Source organism: Centrocercus urophasianus, unplaced genomic scaffold (genome assembly GCF_019232065.1).
Source record: "Centrocercus urophasianus isolate 14NV4802_14NV808 unplaced genomic scaffold, USGS_Curo_1.0 seq_33, whole genome shotgun sequence".
Lineage (NCBI taxonomy): Eukaryota > Metazoa > Chordata > Aves > Galliformes > Phasianidae > Centrocercus > Centrocercus urophasianus.
Window position 1 is genome coordinate 502,010 of NW_024884900.1, and position 23,681 is coordinate 525,690.

Consider the following 23,681-nt stretch of genomic DNA (forward strand, 5'->3'; position numbering starts at 1 on the left):
CGGGGCGTGATTCCCGGCGTGCCCCGCGCCCACCGGCTCCCGGCGTGCCCCGCGCCCGGAACGGCTCCGGGTATTGCTGGCACGGCCCTAGTCTGGCCTCGCCCCATCCCGGCCCCCGGTGGGAGCTGTTGTTCCTCTGAGCGTTCGCTGTCGCGCCTCCCGCGCTCTGGCTGCCCGTCAGCCCGCCGGCCCCTCGCACCTTTCGCCATTGATACCGCAGATCTTCGTCTGTATCTGAACGAAGGGTAAAAACGTGTTAACGTTCAAAACGACGCCACGAATGTCAGTGAAGAGAGTGAGGCAGGGCGAGGAAGGGAAAGGCCTCGTGCAGAAGATTGTACATCGTGTGTAGCTGGGAGCGTGGCGCAGCAGGGCCGTGCTGAGGAGAGGCCTGCGCTGAGCCTGCTGCTGCCTTCTGTGGCTCTGCCACACTGTGCTGCGCAGGAGCAGGGCCATGGCATGTCCTGGCCTGTGTGGAATCTGCTCCTGAGACAGCGATGTTTTCAGTGAGTAGCTCTGCCCTGCGGGCCTGGAGTTCCAGGCTGGAAGGAAGCGTGTCGTCGGTGGCCTTCGCCTCCGTGTGAGAGCAGATCTGGCTGTGTGCTGTGCGTCTTGCTGCTGCACATTCAAACAATTGGTTGAAAAAAGTGCTTTGCACTTGGAACGGGAGGTTTTTAGAATCTTCTACAAACCACGGTTAGTAGGGGTTTGCAATCTCAAAATATCCTTGGTTTAATTTGTCAGTGTTCACAATAGTAAACTGAGGCCCAGGCTACAGATGATTTAACACGTGTGTTCCCAAGAAATGCTGACAGAAGAGGGAATTGCCTGCCACCTGCCTCAACTGCCACTGAACAGTGCTCAGTTAAGCAGCTGTGTGTATCAGAAGCCAAATTCTACCCCCAATTTCTGATTATGCGATCCTTATGGTCTTCAGTGATTTGTCTGTGTGACAGTGAGAACTCTCCTTTACCAGGTGCTTTGCAAAATGTTTTGTGTTTGGCAAATGAGAGAGGAGCTGGCAATAGACCCAACCAGTATAACTGCTTAATCGCAGTAAATCCAGGTGCAAAACAAAAAGACCTCTGCTGTTAGAGGAAACAGTTACACGTGTGTTGCTATCAAAGGTCAGTGACCAAAGTCACCTCTAATGTGGTTCGGCCATTTTTCCCTTTCACTCTGCCAGCAGTTTGGCTATCGTAACGTGCTGGGAGGCCACACAGAAGCCCTGCTGAAGTCAAAGGAAGCATCATGCAGGGCTCTTGCCATGTCAATATTGCTGGTTGTCCTGCTGCAGAGCGTTGGGCTGTGCAGGTGCATTAAGCACATCGTACCCGAGGTAAAGCACACTGGCTGCTCCCAGCCATCTCCTTATTCTGTGTGCCTGAGCGTGGCCTCCAGGAGGCCTTGTTTCCTAGCCTTCCAGGAACTGAGATCAGCCCAGCCAGTTTGTAGCTCTCCAGAAGCAGCCATCAACTGCAGCCAGTGAGCAGGATATCTGCAAAAACAGCCTGACATTTAGGATAAGACTCTGAAATAGTATGCCAAAATTATATTTGCGTTATTCCAGTCTGTTTGCAAAGCAGGCTAAACTGCCTTGAAATTTCTCAAAATTATAACAAAATTATATCAAGTATTTTGGGATGCATATTGTAAGTGATAATTAGTATTTACTCATGAAATTCAATTAATTTTACAGAGACTGATAAATTTTCCCAGTGCTGTTATGAAATAGATATTTTATTCTCCTTCCACAGCTGCCCTTCCTTGTACTACCATCACTTGATACTGGGATGAAAAAAATCCCAGCTCTCAAGGCAGCTAAACTATACAGTCTCAGAGCGGAAATGTTCTTGACAATTTCCTTGATTGCTACAGTGTGTCTTGGTGATGGAAAGATTGCACCCTCAGATCCCTCATCAGGGACGTGCGGGTATGAGTTGTGTAGCTCATTCCGATGCCTGCTTCAGATTTTCCTGCACGATATTCCTACAGTAAATGTTTTCATCTTGTGCAGAGGCCCTTCGGAGCAAGCGCGCTTCCTGCAGTAGATGTTTTGCTGTGAGGGCTGTGGCGATTGCGTATTTCAAAAAGGTACATCAAACCTCAGAGAGGCACTATTTTACTAACCGCAGAATCATTCATTGATAACCCACGGTGTCTGTGAGTGAAAGCTGTGATTAACATTCCACCTGGGTAGATACTCATGTAGCAAAACATCTGTAGTGATTATACTGCTGTAATGAACTAATTTACACGTTGCAAGTTCTTCTCTGTGCCTGACCTACAAAAGATGTGATCTGTCACAGCTACAGAGCTTTGGAAGAAAGTTGCCGAAAACATCTGCACGGGTTTGAACAGAAAGTTGGTCTCAGTTTAAGGTTGGGAACAAAATCTGGTGACACGAATATGGTTGTGACAAGGTGTGTAAGCATACACCAAAGGAAAATTAACTTCGAGTTACGTCTTGCCATTCCATCTAATGATTCAGCAGGCATGTCTACCCGTGTAGTAACCCGTACAAGAAGTGAGTCTTTTCTCATCTTTTTGTTCGTCAGTAAATAGTGACTTCTTTGTGGCTCATGCATGACTTCTTTCTTTTCAAAGTTTTCCACTTTCTTATTTCTATAGGTAGAACAATGCACAGAAGTTTGAGGCATTGTATTTTTGGGAAACAACTGAAGATATTGAGAAGAATTGTTGTTTTTGCAACACAAATGGAGAGAAAATACCCTACGTATGGGGAATTGTTTATGTTCCCAATGAAAGCATAGTATAGAAGCATTCAGATTCATTTCTAATGTGTTTCAGATTTTAGGAAACATTTCTCCAGTACTCGTGTTGCCTTATCTATATATTATGAACATAAGGAAGAGGGCAGTCTATCATGGCGTTCCTCTCTATCTGACCTTATGACAACATTAAAAACAAGATAAGCAAATCCAGGCTCTAACGTGTTTCAGTACTGAGAACCTTGGTCTGTTGCAAAGTCTGCACCCATTATAGCAGATTTTTTTTGCTGAAGCTGAGCCTCTTTTCACGTTTATTCCAGAGAACGTAAAGTGATGAAAGTTCTGTTTCTTCAACTAGGTGTCTACATGGCTGTGTTTACTCTGTTTTGCTTATCAGCTGAACTGGTCGTCACACACAGGTTATACGGCCTTCATGCTACTATCCAGGACAGTGTTACCTTTCTGCACTCCGATTCATTAATCTATTTCTGTGGATATTATTTTCATGCTTACTTTTTGAATACTCACACGTCAGTTCACCATCTCCTTTGCCTGGAGCCTAGGGGTGAAGGTCCAAGCACAAGCAGGACGTCATCAGCGTATCAGTTTTATTTTTATATTATCCAGGATGCCTGCCTGCACGCCTACCTGTGCGACCCACTGTAGGGAACTGCTTTGGCAGGGGGTTGGACTCGATGATCTCTGGAGGTCCCTTCCAACCCCTACAGTTCTGTGATTCTGTGATTTTCCCTGCTGTGCCACAGCAGAGCACCTTGCATAAACTTTACTGTTTACCTTTGAAGTGCGGCGTTATCTGACATGTAAGCCTGGCTCATTTGTTAGTCACAATCTATCTGTGGCTCTTTGGTGTTTCAGTGACTGTATGATCCATTTCTGCTGTGCCCAGCATTTCAACCACATCCACTGCAACACAGCATGGTATCATTTCGTGATGCTGTGAGGAAAGCACTGTATAGAATAACCCTGACAAAGTTTTTAACATTATAGCAATAATTGCATGTATCTCTTGTCATACACAGAGATGTTTTCTGTTTCCAATTTTTAAAATCAATACATAGAAATTACACTTATTGAAAGGATAAATATACTTAATTTTTATACTTTTATTTAATATTTTTTAGCATATGATTCCTTATTTCTTCAAAATGTTTTCTAAATTGAAGGCTTTATCAATAACATGTAAATTCCAATTAAAAGTATTGTAAAGCAGTGCAGAGATAATAACATCTGCTCCTCAGTCTAGTTGGGTGTGCACTTTTTATGCAGAAGACGTGCACAGTTACCATGCAGATGCAGAGGTGCATTACAGCTGAACGTGTAGATCAGGCCATCATAGGTTCCTGTAGCTAACTAGAATAATTTGGGTGCATAAGTACCTGATTTGCATAGGAAACTGCTGCAAAAGCACACAAAGATATTTTAAATCAGATAAATCGTTTGTCAATCTTACAGATACGTTTCTAAGCAAATTGCAGATGGAAGTAAGCTAAATTTGACATTCTCTTTGCAAGCCTTTGTTGTACTTCAGCGTCCCTTTTTCACTCATACCTACAGCCTTCACAAATTACACTTTAAAATAAAATGAAAGAAAGCATGCAGACTGTTAGAGGAAGTGATATAAGGGTACTTCACAAATTTGTTCATCAAAGTGAAAAAAGCAACTACAGTATAAAAGTTTATCAGCATAAAGGTTGAGAAAAGCGGACCCAGGCGTATTAGTAGGAGGCAGCAGTATTAAAGAAGGGGAGCAGAAACTAACATCCGTGTATTCTTAATCCGTGGTTATCCAAGATTTGGATTAAGCTGCCTTCTGGAGGCCCTTTTTGTATTGGAGTATTTACCTTTGGTCGTGGTGATTCTACTTTTAATGAGTTCATATTTGAGAAAAGACCAAGAAAACCTTTCCGCTGAGGATTTCAGCAGAACTGCTGCTGAGTCAAAAACACAGTTAAAGCAAAGCAAATTGCTGCCTTTATAATTCTTTAAATTCCTTTGCTAATTATAGTAATGTGTAAACATGCATGCTATTACTGCTGACACTATCCAACACCCCTTCTAAGTTCTCCTCACTTTGTTTCTTTTCACTTAAAATAATAAAGCATTGCTGACAACACTGTGTGACATTGCTTGCATTTTTTGTGATCATATCCAGCGAAGCCTGGTTTCACTGCATTCAGCCTAATATTAAAAGATGTCCTCGTTATTTCATGCTTTTGTAATTTATTGTTAATACACAGCCCACAGAAACTTAGTATTTGCTTCTAAGTTAAGAGTTTCCTCTAAATCACTTTAATCCAAATGTATTTGTTGTCCATTGTAGAATCACCAAAAGTGCTTTAAAGTTCAGCATTTACAGCAGAAATCTGTTGCTCAAGATATGTAAAACATTAGGGAAATGTTCCCTCTGTCCTGCCTATGCTGCAGCATTCTGAACAGCTTTAGTGTTAAATAAGATACAAGTACCTTCGTGTTCTGTTTTCATGGCTCCGTGAAAATTCAAATCCCTTTGTATTTTTCATTAGAGATAAAGGAAAAGAAAACCATGTGTTCAGTACAGCTTGTGGCTGTTACAGGGAAAACTTATCAACAGTTACTGACTTTGTAATCATTGCATACACTGTTGACATAACATGTTTTTGTTCCTCACAGGTGCAACAGTGAGCTGTCAAAGACTGCCTTGCTTCTTCTCCAGAACAACCATAGACTTTACAACTGAAATTACTGGGAAGCTGATGGGGATTTGTAATACATGTGCTAAGGTAAGTGAGAATCCTGGCCACGTGAAAGACAATCTTTAGTTGGATGTCTTTTCTAAGCAAAAATATCTTCCCAAACAAATATTTATCCCTTAAGAAGAAAATGAATGCCCCTGTCCTGACTGTCTATTTAACTAACAGATCTGCTCCAGTCCTTAATAAACTGACCATCTATTACCCTATTGAAATCAGCAATGTTTTACAAAAAAACAGAGCTGCTTTGAAGCTATTGCTTTGGCAAAAATGATTGTAAATGCCACAGTGATGCCATATTTTTTTAAGTTTAGAATATTTATTATTACTGGAAAATTCCAATTCTATTTTAGATTAGGAAAGTTTTAACTATTATTCTTCAGTAACATCATGGATGTTACTGGTCTAACCAGAAGGCTTAGGAATTAAAATGGATGTGCGCTGGGATTGCTGGCAGCTTATAAGAAAGTGGTCCAGATGGAGAATTTTTCTTTCTCATAGGAAGGAATATTGAAGCTTCCCAGTGGCCAGGAGGTGGTCATTCATAATGCCCTGCGACTGCAAAAGAATGTGCCATGATCAGTCCGTGCACAGATACTCACACACCCTACTGAAATTACACGTTTGGCATGTTCTTAGAATGAAACTTTCTGAATGCAATTATTCTTATTAGTTGTGCTGTGATTCAGTTTTATGCTACTTAGTAATGAAATGCTTCAGTGCAATTTGGCTATTCTTCATAGCATATCTCATGAGAAAACAGTGACCTTAGCTTGCCTTTCTACCGCCTTTTTTCCTCTGGAAAAAATCAGCCATAATTAATATAATGTTACACAGAAGGGATGGTAAAGAAGGACCACTTGGAGACATTGGCTGTCACAGTAGGTATTTTCCAGTAAAGGCACTGAAAATTTTAAGTGGAAGGAAAAAAAAAATAAATTTCAGTGAAGAGCAAACATAGAGAGAGAAGACAGTGTGGTGGGATGCTGTTAGTGCTGGGATGCTACACGACTTAGATGAGAAAGGGGAGGATTAGCAAAAAAATAAAAGGCTGCAGAGGCAAATAAAGTTGGCTGCCTGGAGAAGTGGGATAAAGGTAAAGCAATACTTCGGTGTGTTGGAGAAGGGAAATTCTGGGCTTATGTTTACTGTAATTCCATTGCCTTCCAGAAATATTTCCCAGCATTCTTCTCAAAGAACAAACTAGGGTAGAAGAACAACAAAAAAGGTTTTGTGATTGCATTCATCTGAATTTGAAAATCTAGAAAATCTAGATTTTCCAATAGTGTAAATTGTCTGAAATGTTATTGAAAATGGGACCATAATTTGATGGCACCGTGAAGAAAGTGAGGCTAACTCCCTTAGTACATCACTGTGCATTTCTATAGTTAACATAATTTTACTAGACTATTTAGAGATAATTACATGGAGTGTAAAACAACGTTCTTTGCCCATGTGGACATTCAACACTGAAATCTCTAAATGACAGAGGCAGTAAAACGTTTCATTCTGAAGTATTTCATTCTGAAATTCTTTAGTTAATCTGTAATCATCAACAGTGAAGAAAATAGTAGAGAGAATGTCTGTTCATTTCTGGATAAGTCACAAATGGTCAGCGCTGAGCGGCAGAGATGTGTCCTATGCTTTGTTCTGTCAGTAGTGCATCTTCTGGGCAAACCATTTACACTCTTCTGTAAATTTTTGCAAACATTTATGGCAGCTGCATTATTAACTCCTGTTTTTGAAGTTTGTTTGTATTTATTTTTTAGTAGATGTCACAACAAAAATAATAAGAACAAATGTTGGAAAAATTAGAAAATCAGTAGTGAAGTTCTAGGTGACTGTGACAGAATAATCTACTTGGTCTGTCATTTTTATCAAGTTAATGTTCACTCATACTCTACTGGCTCCTGTGCTTTCGCAGACCTTGGTTTCAGTTCCATTGTTTGTTCAGAGCATTTGGTGCCCTCAGCAACAGCACTGTGTTTATGTATATCATTAGAAAAAGGTAGGCTTCAGCTTGTGGCATTTCTTGGCCAGGTTAGAAAAAAAAATGCTTTGGAAAGTGTGCATTTTCTGCATCTCTCTGCTGTATTTTCTGCATCCATTCTGAATAGGAAATTAAGCAAATTTTGTTAAATTAATGTATGTTGCTTAAAAATGTGTGAAGACTGAAACTGATTGTTTTCAGAGCTGTCTTTGAAAAAAGGGAGTCGAATTTTATTCAAAGACAAAAAAGTAGCATTTAACACTGATGTATTTCATGCAGGGAAAACTTGCATTGGCTGCAGGTAGAGCTGCTCTGCAATGAGATCCCAGGTAGGCAGCGGCGTGCTGAGAGGTTTCACAGTTTGGTAAATTATTGCATGATTGAAGAAACGTGGAACATAGTGGTCTCAGGAGATGGCAAAACATTATTTCCATAGTCTTTGCCCTTTATTTGACATAAGTACTCACCTTGGCTCATCCAGTAATGTCATGGAAGTTGAGCTGGGAACAAAGCGTGGGACTGGTGACAAAAATTGTGAGATTCCGTTTTTTGCTACTTTAATGTACGATTAGAAATTGATAATCCTTATTTGGGATTGGGAAGAATTTCTAATTGAGACTGATTTACTAAACCTTAAAAAATGGGAATGAACATCTCTTTGATTCATTTACAGAATCCCAGTAGATTTCCATTTGGCCTGGAGAGTTTTCTGTCCCCATTTTCAGACTTCATTGTATTATCTGTATTCACTTCTTTATCTTATATGGCAGCCTTTTCATTATTAAGCAGGCTCAGTGAAGGATACACTAAATTAGAACATTTCTGTCTTTTTACAGCGTAAGACAGCACAGAGTCTCTCCTAAGCTTTCTGGTGTACTGGTACAGCAGAAGATATACATGAGCTGTATCTAACATCTAATCTGTAGTTATCTTCTGAAATGCTGCATTTTCAGAGCTACTCTCTTACTTTTCAGGAACAAACAAACAACTTATATCTGTTAAGAATGTCTTCAGGAGGATGTAACAGCCAAAGATCCTGACAAGTCAGGAGAGAAGGACTTGAGTCATATAATAAGGAGTTTGAGTTACTTGTGACCGTTTATATCTCAAGACTTAGAATTTGTCAGGCTGATGGTATGCAGCACAGATAAAAAGAAAGGCCTTTTTTTGGCACTAATTTGGCAATATAACCTTAATTTTAAAAAAATATATCAAAAATGGGGAGGGTGGAGGAATGGGCAACTGATTGGCATGTTGTGCCAGGGTAATTAACTTAGACATGGCTGCTAAAAATTGAATCACGGTAAGGCAGAAATAACCAGCATGGGAGTCTGGACAAACAGCTGTAGCAGATCAGTAGTTTTTTCTGTAAAACTCACCTTTCTGTAGGCAATTGCAGATCTGCATGAACAGCATTTGCAGCTGATAAATGCCTGTCTAAGAGCTCGATTCTGAAGCTCAAATAAATGCAGTTGCATCAAGCACTTGTCACAGAGGCCATTGCAGCAAACAGGAGAAAGTTAAGCACCACAGAGACTACCAAGAATTACTTCAGTGAGTTGGAAAGTAAAATTAAGAACAAGAAAAAACATTTGGAAGAAGTTGGGAAAAGTGGTTTGATTGTTGGAGTGCCTGATGTCCTTGAACAGACCTCTACTCTCCCCATCTCTACCTTCTCTGTCCCCTGATGCAGTGGATACTTTCGCCTTTTATTGTAATGTGTACAGAACTGGGCTTTATGTACTAGCGTAGCTTTCAGAAACATTCTTTGAATGTAGAGAAAGATCCTTAGGCAATTCCAGCAACATAGATTTTATTTTCATTTTCTGGAGAGAAGAAGAGAAAGCACTGAAAGCACTGATGATAACATTTCATATTAAAAAAAAAAAATAAAAAAAGTCATGTAATATATTTTAAATGTCTAAGAACGAATATTCAAGGAAAACCAAAAATCCTTTCACCTTGAATCTCAGACACAGTCTCTGGATCTGTAACCTGCCAGTTTCTTTTGTGTTCACAGGCAGGTACCTTTTTCAAGCTGCCATTTTTAGTTTCGGTTGTTTTTCTCATAAGGGAATCCTTCCATGCTCCAGGTTAATTATGTTTCTCTCCTCTCAAGTTTCTTTACTACCTAGAAATTTAAGCTAATGCAGTCTATTTTAGGCTTTTAGAAGTGCTCAGTGCTATGATATCTGTGCACTAATCTGCACAGATTATACAAATCAGGGATCATCCTAGCACATAGTATCTTTTGGCTGGCCTGAACAGTTGTCTCAGAGTAGTACTGCATTGTGCTATGCAGAATGTGTACATTTTAATGAGATGAGTTAATCCCTGTATTCTTGGAAAAGACCTTGATAGTATTATCTGACTTTACTTACAATACTGTTTGTATTAGAGCACACAGAGCTATTCTTGGTCTGCCAGATCAGTTAAAGAAAAACAGCCTCTTACAGACAACTAATATTTAATTATTTACAAGCTACTAATCAGTCACTGCAGTGAGTTCAGAAACTAGAAATGACTGCTGCATTTGCTGAAGGCACTGAAACGAAGAGCAGTGGTGACATGGTGAGGTCCTAAGAAAGAACTCGCTGGCATTTTCCAGTTGCAGAGTCTCAGTAGCACTCAGCTCCAGCTTGGGTCAGTATTAGCAGTGACAGCCAAGTGACTGAGCTGCACACATTACTAAATAATGCCAAATGTCAGAGTTTTCTAAAGAATCCCTTGCCTGCAGTTGCTGTCATCCTTGTCCGTAGTGCAGCCTTCAAAGTTCGTTAGCTGACAGCAACGAGTATTTCACCGACTCCTAGGAAAACAGCTCCTAGTTGTAGTTGTTCTGCAGCCCTTTTTCCGGTTGAACTCCATCAAATTTCACTTTCAAAATAATTAACCTGGACTTGCAGGGAAGGTCTGTAGCCTGGATTTGTACTTGGGAGCAACAGGAACTCCTGCCTGAATCTAGACATATAATAACTGCAGGTTATCAGTATTCTTAATGGAAGATAGACAGAGATTTGGACTTTAGAAGAGCATTGTAGCTAGCTTTGTCACCAGAGAAATACCAAGCATTTCCTAGATTTTATTTATTTGTATTTTCAGTATAAAGTTCAAAAAAGAACCACAAAAGTAACTTTCACTGCCTTGTAGAACACTTCCCAATATCTGGAATAGGAGAGCATTTACCTACACATCTTTGGTAAGAAAGCTGGAAAATATGAGCAGAATGTATCTGAGGAGCTTAACATTTCAGTACTTGTATACTTCTAAGGTTTTGAAGTAATTAATTTTCATGGCTTAGCTTGCAGTGCTTTGCTGTGTGACACTGACAGTACTCTAGAACCCTTTATTGATGTATTTTTGTTCACTTCAGATTTCTTTTCCATTACTGCTTTGTGGAGTAATTTACATATATGCAAAATGAATGGAAAAAAGTCAAAATTGTGGCCTTTCTCACTGAAGTTTTGCAAGTGCTAATAATAACACAGAATGCATGGCAACTGTGGAATCTAGCCTTCAGGCAAGAATCCAATTTCACACAATTCTTGTCCTGTCCTTGTTTTGGTAGTATTCTTAAATTATATCAGGACTTTTTTCACAAACTAAAAATCAGGCAGCAAGCTACCATTCAAAAATAATTGTGAAAGTCACTGACTAATATAAATATTTATCCATAGCATTGATAATAATAGTGAGAAGCAAGACAGGATGGAATGGGAGCTTGGAATATCGTAAAGGAATTGGAGGAGAAGGATAGAAGCTCATTTCCATTTAGCAATTAAGGAAGGGGTCTGATTTTATCTGCTGCATCAGACGGAGGAAAGAAAAGAGAGAAGGGGCCATGAGCTGGGTGTTTCTTTGTGAGCATCCAAGTTGTGGGGAGAAGGATCAGTGGAGGAATAGTGAGAAGTAACTGTCGATATCCACAGTAAAAAATGTCTTAGCAGGCTGGCAGTCAGCTCGTCAGAGATTCTGTAGCCCTCGTATTAGCCAGGTGGCCAGTTCCCCACTTAGCCTGCCAAGTGAGTTGATCATCATCTAGGAGCCAGACAGTGCCAGGTGGCCAGATCCATCACTCAGCATCCAATTAACAATGACACTGGTTCCAAGCCAAGTGGAAAGGCAGCTCTGAGACGGATAGGGAGCATCGCTGCACCCCCAGTGCAGACCCTATGTCAGGTCCAGCTGCCTTGAATTTTTATAGAAAGCTTGTTCTTTTTTTTTGTTCTTTTCCTTTTTTTGATTCTTTAAGGGTTTTGTGGTTGTTTTTTGCTGGTGGTGGTGGTTTGGGTATTTTTGCTTGTCTTTGAGCAGTAAAGCTGTCTAAATCTTCTCACTTTCACCACTATTTTCTTTTATGGCAGTTCTGTGCCTAAGAGCAGATGTGCCACACTACACATGATCTCTCCATGCTAGAAAGAAACTACCAGGTCATTTACCTTCTGAGCTGCGTTGGAGTTCTAACCCCATTAAGCGAATGCTAACCCATGTCTGGTGCTGGATGTCATGGCACAGGTGGATCTTGCCTGATTTCTTTTTTAATTACTTAGCAAGAAAGGATCCTTCACTCTTATTTCACCACGAACCTTAGATATAGGAGTAGTTTTTGAACTGTCTTTCATACTGTTTCAACCTTACATAAAAGCAAGTGTATTTCAAAGGCTTTTTCATTTCATTAGATTTTCTAAGAGAGATCCCTTCCATTTGTTTAAATGGAAATATGGAATTCATTTTTATTTTATGATGATGTGGGTATAATCATACACTTACTAGAAAGCTCTGGAGAAGAGTCAGAATTTGGAAGATAGCCCAATGAATGTGATAGTTTATTAGGATTTGTTGTTATCCACACCTGTGACTGTCCTGCATGAAGCACTCTTCTGTTGGGCCTTTGCCACCAGAGTGAAGCATGTTTTCAGTGTTCTCCACTCCCTAGAAATCAGATTGAGACACGCGAGTTAAGAACATTTTGGCAGTTTTGTGAGCATGTTGTGAATAAATAGAAGTCTTCAGTTTGTAATGTCTTGCATGATATTTAAAAATTGGAAGAAGGAGAATACTCAAAAGTGCAGCTCTGTTTAGGCCCCTCTCGCGGTCTGAAAACAGTGTTCCACCTTTGGGCTGGCAGTTAGGGCAAGATCAACAGTTGTGAATGAAGCATGCCGACTGGTGAGAAGTGAGATGATGGTTTATAGGAATAGAGCTACGTATGGCTTGAAGGATGCAGCAGTTTGAGCTGCAGCATCCAGTGACTCATGGGCCACTCAGGGACGGTGCACTCAGGATAAAGCCTTGTCTGAAATCTCTGCTGCCACTGTAGTTAGCGCCAACATAAAGCTCTGATGGAGAACACATACTGAGAGTTTGTGATTGTACCTGGGCAGCCATAGTTAATAACATTTCAAACCGTTTAACAGGCCAAGTAGTGGGTTTGTCCTATCTGACTGCTTAGTTGTGTATTAGTACAAGAGCCTGTGTGTACGAACAATTGGCTGCATGGAATGGAGATACCATCTTGTTAAAGAGAGGTGGTGGTTACCTCACCTGGCAATGAAATAGAGAAGATCAGCATTCACTGAAAGCTCTCAAAGACTTCATTCACTTGAATCGTGTAATACTTCTCTGTAGCAGATCTCTCAGTGATAAGACAGGAGTGGTGGTTTTGATGCATAACTCCTTGAAATTAACGCAGCCTCCCAGCATTTTGGGGTGAAGGAGTCCATGACTGGCATGTTGCTACCTGGAGTTGGCTCACAGTAGGGATGCATTAGTCTCTCACCAGTTTCCTTAGATGCAAAATGGAGCTAACAATGCTTAATTATCCACTTTATCTACTAAGTAGGGTTAAGGCTGGGGACATTGTGGCCATTTAATTACTCTTTGTAATGAGCTCTGAAAGAAGTGACTTACAGCCAGTACGGCTGAATCAGGCTGCTGCCGGGCGCTCGGCCGAAGGGCGCAGCCCTGTCGCGGTGCCAAACGCCTCGCATCATCTGCTCGCCTCCCCCTTGCCGCACACAGCTGTGACAGTAACAATTATGCTGGGAGGAGTGCGTCTATCTGTGGCATTTCCACCCATTTGATCCCCTTCAGACAATCACAAGGAGGTGGGGTTTCTGTCTTGCTTACGTGTCTGTGTTTTCAAATGAGCCTCTCGTGTTGCCGCTCTGCAGTCAGCATACCGCCAGGCTGCTCTGTGCTGCGTGCAGCCCAGTGTCTCCCCCAGCTGACAGCAACCTGTGGCTTGGCAGCTGCAGGCGGCTCCGTGCCAACACCGCCCACCAGGGTGGGACGAGGCCCTCCGCTCGCACCCCGCTCACCGCAGGGCACCCCACTGCCCTCTGGCCATGCGCAGCGAGGGAAGCGAGAGAGAAGAGGCTTCGCTGGATCAAGCTGTTCTGATCAGCGGTGGGATGCAGCCTCTTTGAGGGCTGATAATTACTGCACTGATGCTGCTTGCCTCCGCCACCAGAAGTGCAGAGCCCACAGTGTGCATCAGATTTGCCTCTGCCCGGTGTGTCCTTACACAGCTTGGACAGCAGACCTGCAGGCGGTGGGCAGCTCCTATTATAGTTCCTGAAATGCATTTATTTTGAAAAAGAGTAACAAGCATTTCATGCTGCCTAGGTCCAGAAATGCCTCGCTGTCTTTGCCTTTTCTTCAATTTTTTTTTATTTTTATTTTTTTGTGAAACATAAAGAAATGAGGATTCTGACCCTTTATATTGTATTTTGATGTAACTGCTTTTAGACTGCTTCCATCAGAAGGTGTTTTCCTGACAGCTTCCTAAGGGCAGTTAATGCGGCAGTGTGCATTGATGAAGGCAGAGAAAGGAGTGGTCAACTTTATGATCTCAAGTGAAAAGCCCAAGAGAGATTCTCCCCCAGAGATTTTTTTTGCCATTTTAATCAAGCATTGAGTCTCCACCGATGGCTTTTAGCAGCACGTCACATTGTTTATCCAGGCGGTATTTTCACTGTAGAGTGTTGATGAGCAACGCAGGAAAGACCAGGAAAGTCCAACCAAAATGAGTTCAAAGATATTATTGCTTTGACATTAACTTAGTTTGAGGCTTTTTTATCAACAGTCTCACATTCTGAAATGCCACAAGAAAAGCTGTTGAGGGAACATGGAATGGGAATGGGCCGTCTGTACTGGAGCCCAGTCAGCTGCCATCGCAGGGGAGCACATAATCCTGTTCCTCAATGTCTTTAATGCCCTAGGGTGGTTTTGTTTTTCTGTCACCAGAAGGTGATACTTTTCTCCAGGTTGGAAAAGCCTCTCCAAAACCTCTCTCCTCCAGTTGTCAGAAACGCTGACTGCAGACAGGTGACTCCTGCACGGGCAGTAGGGAGCGTTTTACAAGACATCGAAGGGCAAAGCTATTTGTTTCAATTAGAGCGGCTTTCACTGGCAGCAGCACTAAATTCACATTAATTTCAGTGTACGCCACATGCTATGCCCTATATATTTCTCAACGTGAAGGCAGCGATTTCGTCAGTCCCTCCGCTTCCCCTTGGCGCACCCAGCCGTTGTCTGCCGGTGCGCCGTACTGCAGCACGTGTGATCAGCAATGCAGCGAGTGCAGCTCTCGGCCTGGCAGCGCTCGGAAAGGCCTGATTAAATGAGGAAAGCCTCTGCCAGTCACCGTGAACAGTGCTGCCCCAAGGAAATGAAAAATTGCCTGCCTGTTTTACACCCGTGTGCTTTACAGATTAGGATGTGGCTTTAGGTATTTAGGTGCTGTAAGCTTGAATGTAAGATTTCTTTTGCCCATAATAATGAAGTGGAACTAAATGATCCATTTCCCAGTATGCCACAAGGCTGATTAAATAGGAGACCGGAAAAGAAGTTTTAGAGGCAACATTTACCTTTGGGTCTTCTTTTGTTTGTTATTTTTTAAACAGCGAATTGGAGGAGATTACAAAGCCTGAAATTAATATAAACAGTTTTCTGATTAAAAAAAATAAAGAAATATAAACTTAATTCAAACCTTGCCCCGAGGAGCAGGTGGCTCAGAGGTGCACTGTGGACCCATGCAGGAGAACTGCAATGAGTATTCCTTACCAACAGAAAGTGAAACTCTGCTAGATGGCTTTGTTTCAAGATGTTCTTCTAGTCCAGCTGTTTGTTACGCTGTTACTAACATATTCATCTTAGGAATTAGGAAACTATTATTTGCAATAGTAGTGCCTTCATGGCTCGTCTCGGCTTCAGAACACTTTGTTAGCATCAAGTGAATTATTTTAGCAGCACTCCTGAAATGGAAGAGTAATCCTTATAATCCTAGCAGTCTTCTGGGAAATGTGAGCAAATGCTTCGTCCCATCACACCTGGGACACGGCAACCTCACTGCCCAGTCAGGAGCACCGTGCAGCAGCACACAGCAGCTTGTAGACTGCTCTCATCTCCAGGTCCTTGCAGCACAGAGCCCTGGTCCTGTCACTGTTCTTCAGCACTCGCACATCCTCCAGGATTCCCATGGACTTTGCTCAGTTCTCCACTGAGTTGCATGACAGGAATCAACTGTGAAGTCATGTGCCAGGAAGTTACATAGAGAATGCATTAGGAGAGAGAAAAAAATAAGCAAAAAAAGAAAAATGAAGATATGTGAGAATACAGCTGCTAGCAGGGTAAGCCAGCCTGCTGCTGCCCAGCTCCCGTGGCGTAACCTCTGGGAAGTGCTTTCCATTCTTTCTAACTCACAGTTTTTTTCTGAAGAAATCTGACAAGGGATCAGGCAAAGCATAATGGAAAAGCTGTTGCATGCTGCAAGTGACAAACCCCAAAGCAGTTTGCATTTATTTTTGCTGCATTTGAAGGCATAGGCTGCATAATCTAATATGTCTTTTATGTCTTATCTTGTATTGTTTCTAGATTGCTTAGTGAGCATGTCACCCTTAGGCATTACTAATGAAAAACATTTGAAAATGGAACCTTTGCAGGCTGCTTCTTAGGAGCAGAGAAGCCCAAAGAGTGCTCACAGCGAAGGCACAGCTCCGTTCCTGCTCACCCCGATGGCCGGGCCGTGCTGCCTGCCGAGCAGTGCGCAGCCCACTGAGGGTGTTGTGTGGAGATTGCCCTAATGTGAGGTTTCACGTTGGAACACAGATGGTGTGGGACATGATAAAGCTGTTTGGAAATATGGATGGAAAATAGCATACCTTTGCTTATCTCCGTTTGGTTATGTGCCTATTTACATCTGCATTGCATCTGACACGAAGCAAGAAATATTCGATGTCTCTGCCTAATGCATTAGGAATTACTGAGGTTTTCTGGGACCACTAATTAATATAGATTCTTTATCTGTTGAGAACGAGGATGAAAGTGGACTTAGCAAAAAATGCCCTAAGGTTAGTGGTTTTGCTTCGGCTCTGTAGTGGCTGCCACACAAAAAGCTTTCAACTCTTACTGTAGTTTGCCAACTCTGCTAAGAAGAATACGAAATTATATATGAGTGTATATTAATTTAAATATATATACACTTAAATCTGGTTTTAGAGCACTTAGGGGAAGGTGGGGATAACTCTGACCTAATTTCTCACTGAATTGATTAGTAGTTCTGTACGCCTCAAAGTGAAACACATTAAAAGGTGCCATCTTGTTAAAGTTTCATCTCTGGTGGTCAAGTTTCTTTGAGATGGCTGTAGTTAACCACTCAAAAATAGATGTGGTAGCAGTCACTAAGTAATTTCTGAATATTTAGGTCAGTCATTCTCTTTTCCAGTTCTTACTGTTCAGACAGGACCTGGTGCAGGTAGTTATCTGGTTTGAACTCACCTCAGCTTCCACTGAAGTGTGAACTTTGCCATGAAACTCCGTGGACAGAAGTTTTCTTGAAGGCTTTCTCTATGGTTCTTGTACAAAACAGTCTGCTTCCCCTGGCCTGGGGGCAGTGTCTGCAGGACGGGGAGTTTCTGTGTGGTCGGCATTCTGAGCTGCAGCTCGCGCTCAGGTTGGTGTCCAGGCTCACAGCCTCGCTGTGCCTCCAGGTCCCCTGTGAGTCTGGAGTGGCGGCAAGGGGCACTGAGTGAAGCGTGCTGTGATTCCTACAGAGAGGTCAGTGCAGGGCTGACCACAGAACTGGAGCACCTAGCTGTCCCGTGAAGCTCTTGCATTGCCATGGCGTACCGTGCAAGCATTAGTTTGCTTTTTGTTTTTCACTTGCAGTAGGACATAGAGAAGAGCAAATACAGACACTGGATTGTCAGGTTAGATTTCATTTGCCCAGAATAGCCGTGTCCATGTAAACCCAGCATGTTCCATAATTCCTACTATAACTTTTCTCCCTCCCTTTTTCGCTATGTTAACTGTGCTTGAGTCGGGGATTTGCTCAGCTTCAACTACCCCATTATAATTAAAGCAATACAATTTGCCTGAGACAAGCTCTTAATGTCATTTGCAGTGATTACACCTGTAGTAAAATTACAGCACTTGCTTCAAAATAATTGCAAAACAAATGAGTCGACCTTTTTCAGAATATTGTTTCAAATATCTTTTCTTCAGATACTTTCCTTCTTTTCGATGTACTGATATTGCAGGACCTCTGTTCTGCCTCGTGGATTCATGTTCTGCTGGGACTCCACGGCTGTGCTCTGAGCATGCTTCACCTGAGCATGAGGAGCCCCCTGCGGGGCTGCAGCCGGCTGCTGTGGGTATAAGCCCAGTCTGTCCCTGCAGTGGGGTCTGAAAGGTGACCTTGTGGGGACCCTGTTCCTTTTGGAATGCTACTCTTAAAGAACCTCATTCTTTGAGATAAAGAGTTTCTAATGAAAGGCAACTGGAAAATTAAACCATTTTGTATTTCAGGGTGAAGAAGCACTGAAAAATCATTCTGTTACTTTTACAGTAGGAAGTCCCACAAGTACGGACTGTTGGAATAGTTGGTCTGATCTTCATGTTATTTATTCTAGTTGTGTACCACTGACTTAAAGGCAGTGACCACAAATTATTAGTTGTTAATGTTTAGTTACGATGGCCACTGAGAGTCAGGTTTGGTGTTCTCAACTGAAAAGTTGTTTCCTAATGTTTATCTTTGTTTCCAAAGCAAACTCTTAATTTATACGTTGAAAAGCTGTGCCTAGATTGTTTTCTATATCTGATTTTGTCATTGGGTTTTTTGTTGCCTTCAGTAAGAAGAGAACATTCCAAAAGAGTTGCTGTTCTGACCATCAATACCAAATGTTTCGGTATTTCCAAACAGCAGATTTCCACCCTATGCAAAATGAATTACTGTCTGTCCCTTTCGGGAAGGCTGAGAGGCTGACAGTTCAGGTTTCTGTTTGGTTTCTGTCTAGCCTTGCCTGAGACGGGCCATCTTTGAGCTATAGTCAGGACTTTGCCAAAATGGAATTTTGTATAAGATTCCAGTCATCTAACTAGTAGAGCTGGAGGATGATGTTGCAGCCGCTGGTGGAAGTGCTGGGAGCTCAGCAGCTTTGCAGGATGCCAGATTCTGCGTGCTGGTTCTCCGTAGAAATGACACAGTGCAGGATGTGAGCTCAGCCAGGAGAGCTATCAGATCTGTACGTGAATAACCCCAGCAATAGTGTTGAATCAGGCACTTACACCGTATGCTTGAAACAAACGCGAGATGTGAGCAAATGCTTTCAGCGCCTTTGAGTATTGTTGCTATTTATTGTGCTCAGATTCAGCCTGTCCTTAAACATTTCCTCATGACAAACAAATTCTATCTGAGTTTATGTATTTGGACTGATAGTGACATCCAGTGGTTGATCAATCCAACCACAGGAGTAATAACAGTCATATCAAATGGAGCATCTAAAATGATGAGGCGATGTTGATTTAGATCAGGCGGAGTCTGTAGCAGATATATGTCACATCAGCCTTCTAGACTTCTGTGACCAGGAGAGACTTGGCAGCTTTTGTGCTGGTTCTTTGGGGATGATGGCAGTGAAATTGCACAGTATCTGGGGGAGGAATTGCTTTATATTCGCATGTGGTGGTGGGCAGCTTTTGGCACGAATCAACACCTGGTTTAAAATCTTATTGTGTTTTTTGTTAAGTTACTTGAGAGCTGAATGGTATTTTCTGCAAGTTAAAGGAGATCTTCATGATGTACCATTCACGGGGCTTCGGGACAATAATTCTAATAGCAGTACTGCATTCCAGGACCTAATCAGGATATTGCAGAGAAACCTCTCACAAACAGTGCAGTGTCTCCCAGAAGTCTTCTGGTATCAAGCGTACAAAGAGTGCAATAGAATAAATGGTTGCTTCCAGCATGAACAGAACTAATTTTAGACGGCAGTGCTTAATGTGCCTGTCAGTGCTGCAGAACGAATGACTGAAGATAATAATAGATTTGTTATATTGTTGCTTGTGTCCAGCCTCAGATCTGCAGGAAATACAGTACCTACTGCTGACAACACCCATGCAGGACCACCCTAATGTGTTCCGAAAGAGATTTCCCAGTGTCTGTTTAGCACGACTAATTGCACTGTCACAGCCGTGAACGTTCCCAGTCCTGGTTACAATTACAAGAAGCGCTGGGTAAATGTATTTTGACTCGAGTGTCTCCGGGTGCACTTAGCAGTGCCTGGTGCTGTAAGGCACGCTTTGCAGCGTACTTCTTTTCTTCTCAGAGACTGCCAGTAGGCTGCACGCACTGCGGGAAATCTGCTGGTGGGACGGGCGCGGATGTCGGTGCTCCCCTTGCTGGGTGCCGTCCAAAGAGCACCAAAGAGTTAACAGGTCTTGTAGTTAAGTGCTTAATTAGCAACTGGAGAGTAAAGTCAGAAGAATTTAGTTCATTATTTGTCGTGGATAGAGTCCTTTTCACTTCGCCACGTAGAGTAATACATTGATATTAAGACTGAACACACTGGCGGTTCACAGGTCAAGATTAATCATCGTGACCTTGGAACACGACTCTTCATGAAGGAAAAGCTGAGTAAGGGAATCTGAAACGAGAGTCCATGCTTTTATATAGAGCTCAGTCTGATCAAATGGTGAAAATGTAATTGAATGGCAAAAATAACATTCCTTTTCAGAGGAAGAATTAGAGCCCGTTGGGAAGAGAAGTGAGATACGAGTAATTTTTCAGTGCAAGTAGCAGTAAGAATTCATCTCTAGCATCACTGAGGTTGTTATCATTTTCCTTCTACTACAGCAGTCTCTCCTGTTTCAGATGTTCAGTATTTTGAGAAAGATATAATAGCAAAATCTAAAATTGCTAGTTTATTTACTGCCAAGCAGAACACAACATTTGTTTCTGCACATCTTTGTTTACAGAAACTTTTTTTTTTTAATCTACTTAATATGTTTCTTAGCAAAATGGAGCATAACTTAATAATAATGGGTTGCTGCAGTCACACTCACAGTGTTAATCAGCAAATAAAGGAGCTTAGAGGTAAGGAGTGAGTGGGTTCTGTCTGGACTGAGCTCTGTTTGGACTTCACAGGAGAAGCAAGGTGGTTAGAAAGCTGTCTGAGCTTCGTGGCTCTTAGTTCACAGATGTATGTGTTAAAGCTGAAGAGGAACAGCTTTGGTTTCCCTGACAGTGGCTGTTTGGTATTTTATTTATGTAAAGGAGCTGTCTTTCAGGCTCACATTTTCTTTATGCCCATCAGAGCATCCTGTGCCTCTGCCCTCCTGATCCAATACAGCTTCCCTTCACAAGGGGAATTCCTCACTCACTACTTCTGGCTGATTTAAGGTTATTTCATGCTGCTTCTCAGGCCTGGCACACCAGAGATTCTTAACCTGATAGTTCAGATGTTTTCTAGTTGTGAATCTGGAAACAATTACCTTTTAGAGTTCCATGCATAGCACTGGCATGACTGTGTTCTCTTTGTGTCCCTAGTGATGCTGTTCACTAGTGATGCTATTCACATTGTTGCACTCAGTCTTTATAATCATTTCAAAATTCTCCACTGCAGTTTAGCCAATATTCACCTATTTCCACGGGTGTAGAAGCAATTAAAAAAAAAGGCATTTTTGCTTACTTAGTATTTTCCCTGCTTTGCTCTGTTCTGGACGTTATCCATTAAAGCTTACACATCCCTGCATGGAAAACACAGGACTGCTACCATAAAGAATAATTCTTTTGAGCCATAACTTTTTCCCTATTACCTTCCGTTTTTATGAGCAATGCCAAGACAAGTCAGTATGTAAACCTCAGCACATTTGTAGTCTCTCCTTTTTGTATCTTAAGTTGTATTTCATAGCTTCCAGGTCTCATCATTTCATCACAGCTTTTATCACGTTCACCTTCTCCTTAATTCCTGCAGGAAACTGTTTTGTTATTTTAAATATTTTCTTTGCTTTAGCAGTTATGACCCTACAGGCTCAAAGATTTGTGGGGATGTTACAAAATGCAGAAGCATAACTATTTAAAATGTGTTGTTATTTCAAAACTTAGCTTAAGAGAGTCTGCATCCTGATTCATGGCTTTGGAATTGCAAGACTGTATCTCAGCTACTTGTCATTCTCTCATCTATTTTATACTGGTGCTCCAGTCCAGAGAAGGCAGTAGGAGGAGATGTGCTCTCCTGGTTGCTGGCAGCCCTGGAGCATCCCAGCCGTGCTCCCTCCAGCAGCAGGCAGGATTTGCTCGCAGGTCCCCAAGCTGCCCCAGCACGTGGTGGAGCTGGCAGCACCTGCATTGCCAAGGATGATGGTCAGGGAAGTCTCAAGCACAGCTGCATCAATTTCAATTTCATTTCTCATACCTAGAACCATGCTTTACAGCTTGCTTTGCAGTTTTTACCCTGATGAGTACTGCTTGAACCCACACTAGTGTTCCTATTGTCCTTGTGTAAATCCACTTGATCATTTGTGTTTGTATTAAGGCTTGTAATATTGTGTTTGGAAAAGGAGCACTGGCCTTTGGCCTGTGTCATTTGCTAGGCTTCCTCTAAGCTATCCCTCAAGCTATTACAGGGATAATGGGGTGGAACAATTTATTAATCTGTCTTCTCTGAGCAAATGAGTTGCATTTGTTTTGAAGCCTTAATGTAGTGGTCATAGGTTAACCATCCTAGAAAGTGCCTTAGGCTTTTCTTTTCAGGTATGAATAAACTATAGGGTCTTGCAGACTTACCATATATCAAGGAAAGGAATGGGTAAAATCTATAATTACTTTCAAAACTTTGTGAATTTTCCATAAGGTCAACAATTTACTGATGTTTTCTATGCTGCAATGCATTGCACCTGCAGAGCTCTGTACAGACTTTAGAGGAGATCCATCCAGTGCCACAGTTAGCAGGTCCACGGTGTATAGAGAAAATAGCTCCAGCAGGAGGGTGAACCGTAGACTTCCCTGTTTGCTGTGAAATGCTAGCAGTAGAGAACACCAGCAAATTGAAATAGTAACGGTCCAGATAGCAGAAAGCTTAAGGTAGATCTTTCTTTCATTTGTCTTGTGTCTCCAAAAACCAGCTAAGATTTTGTCTTCTGACCTTCTGTCTGCTTAGCTCCCTTTTAATCTAGAACTGCTCCTTTCCTGGTGCCTTTGGTAGGGCTTTCAGAGAACCAAAAGCTCGGCCAGCTTTTACCTCCTGTTGCAGTGAGGTGCTGTGAGGCAGCAGCCCGCCCAGAAGAGTGGATTCCATGGGGAATTATGCTCCCTAATGTCTGCAGAGAGTCTCATTTGGAGAGGTGATTATCCTATAATAGCTTCTGACGACTGGACATTTGCCATCCCTTGGTGGTGCTGTAGGAATCACAGTTAACGGCACAGCAAATTAAATGGCAGAATTTCACAATCTCACTCGCTCCTTTAAAACCAAATGCCTTGTGCAGCTGGAGGCTGACACACACAGCCACACGCTCATTTGTCACATAGTGCAATGTAATTCCTGCTTTCAGATTTGCATTTTGGAAAATAAATGTAAGGATCTCCACATTACTTGATATATAAACCTGCCTGGCTCTCACAGAGCAGCCTCAGCAAGTCAGTAACGTGCCTACAGTATTGCTTACTCTTTTTCCGTTTGTTCTCTGCTGTGCCTTCAGTTTTGGTGGTTGACTTCATTGCTAGAGTTAAATGACAAAAAGGTGGAATAATAAAGGCCAAAGTTTTACCTGGAATTGAAGGGGGGGAAGTAACAAGCCTCCAACGTGAGCCTGTAAGTAAAGGATGTCTGAGGACTCAGTGCACTGCACACAGATTGATTAACGCCTGTACACTGTTGCCTGAATAGTATTTAAGATATATAATGCAAATAAGTGTGTCTTAAATGAAGA

General features: G+C 42.0%; 1 long non-coding RNA gene across 1 annotated transcript in view; it reads left to right on the forward strand.

Annotated features, from left to right (window-relative positions):
* Positions 1-80: 80 nt before the first annotated feature.
* The window catches only part of LOC122166346, a 28,372-nt gene continuing 4,771 nt past the window's right edge, over positions 81-23,681 (forward strand). Inside the window, exons 1-2 of the long non-coding RNA XR_006170777.1 lie at positions 81-696; positions 5,403-5,512. This is a non-coding gene — a long non-coding RNA (uncharacterized LOC122166346). The remainder of the gene's footprint in view (positions 697-5,402; positions 5,513-23,681) is intronic.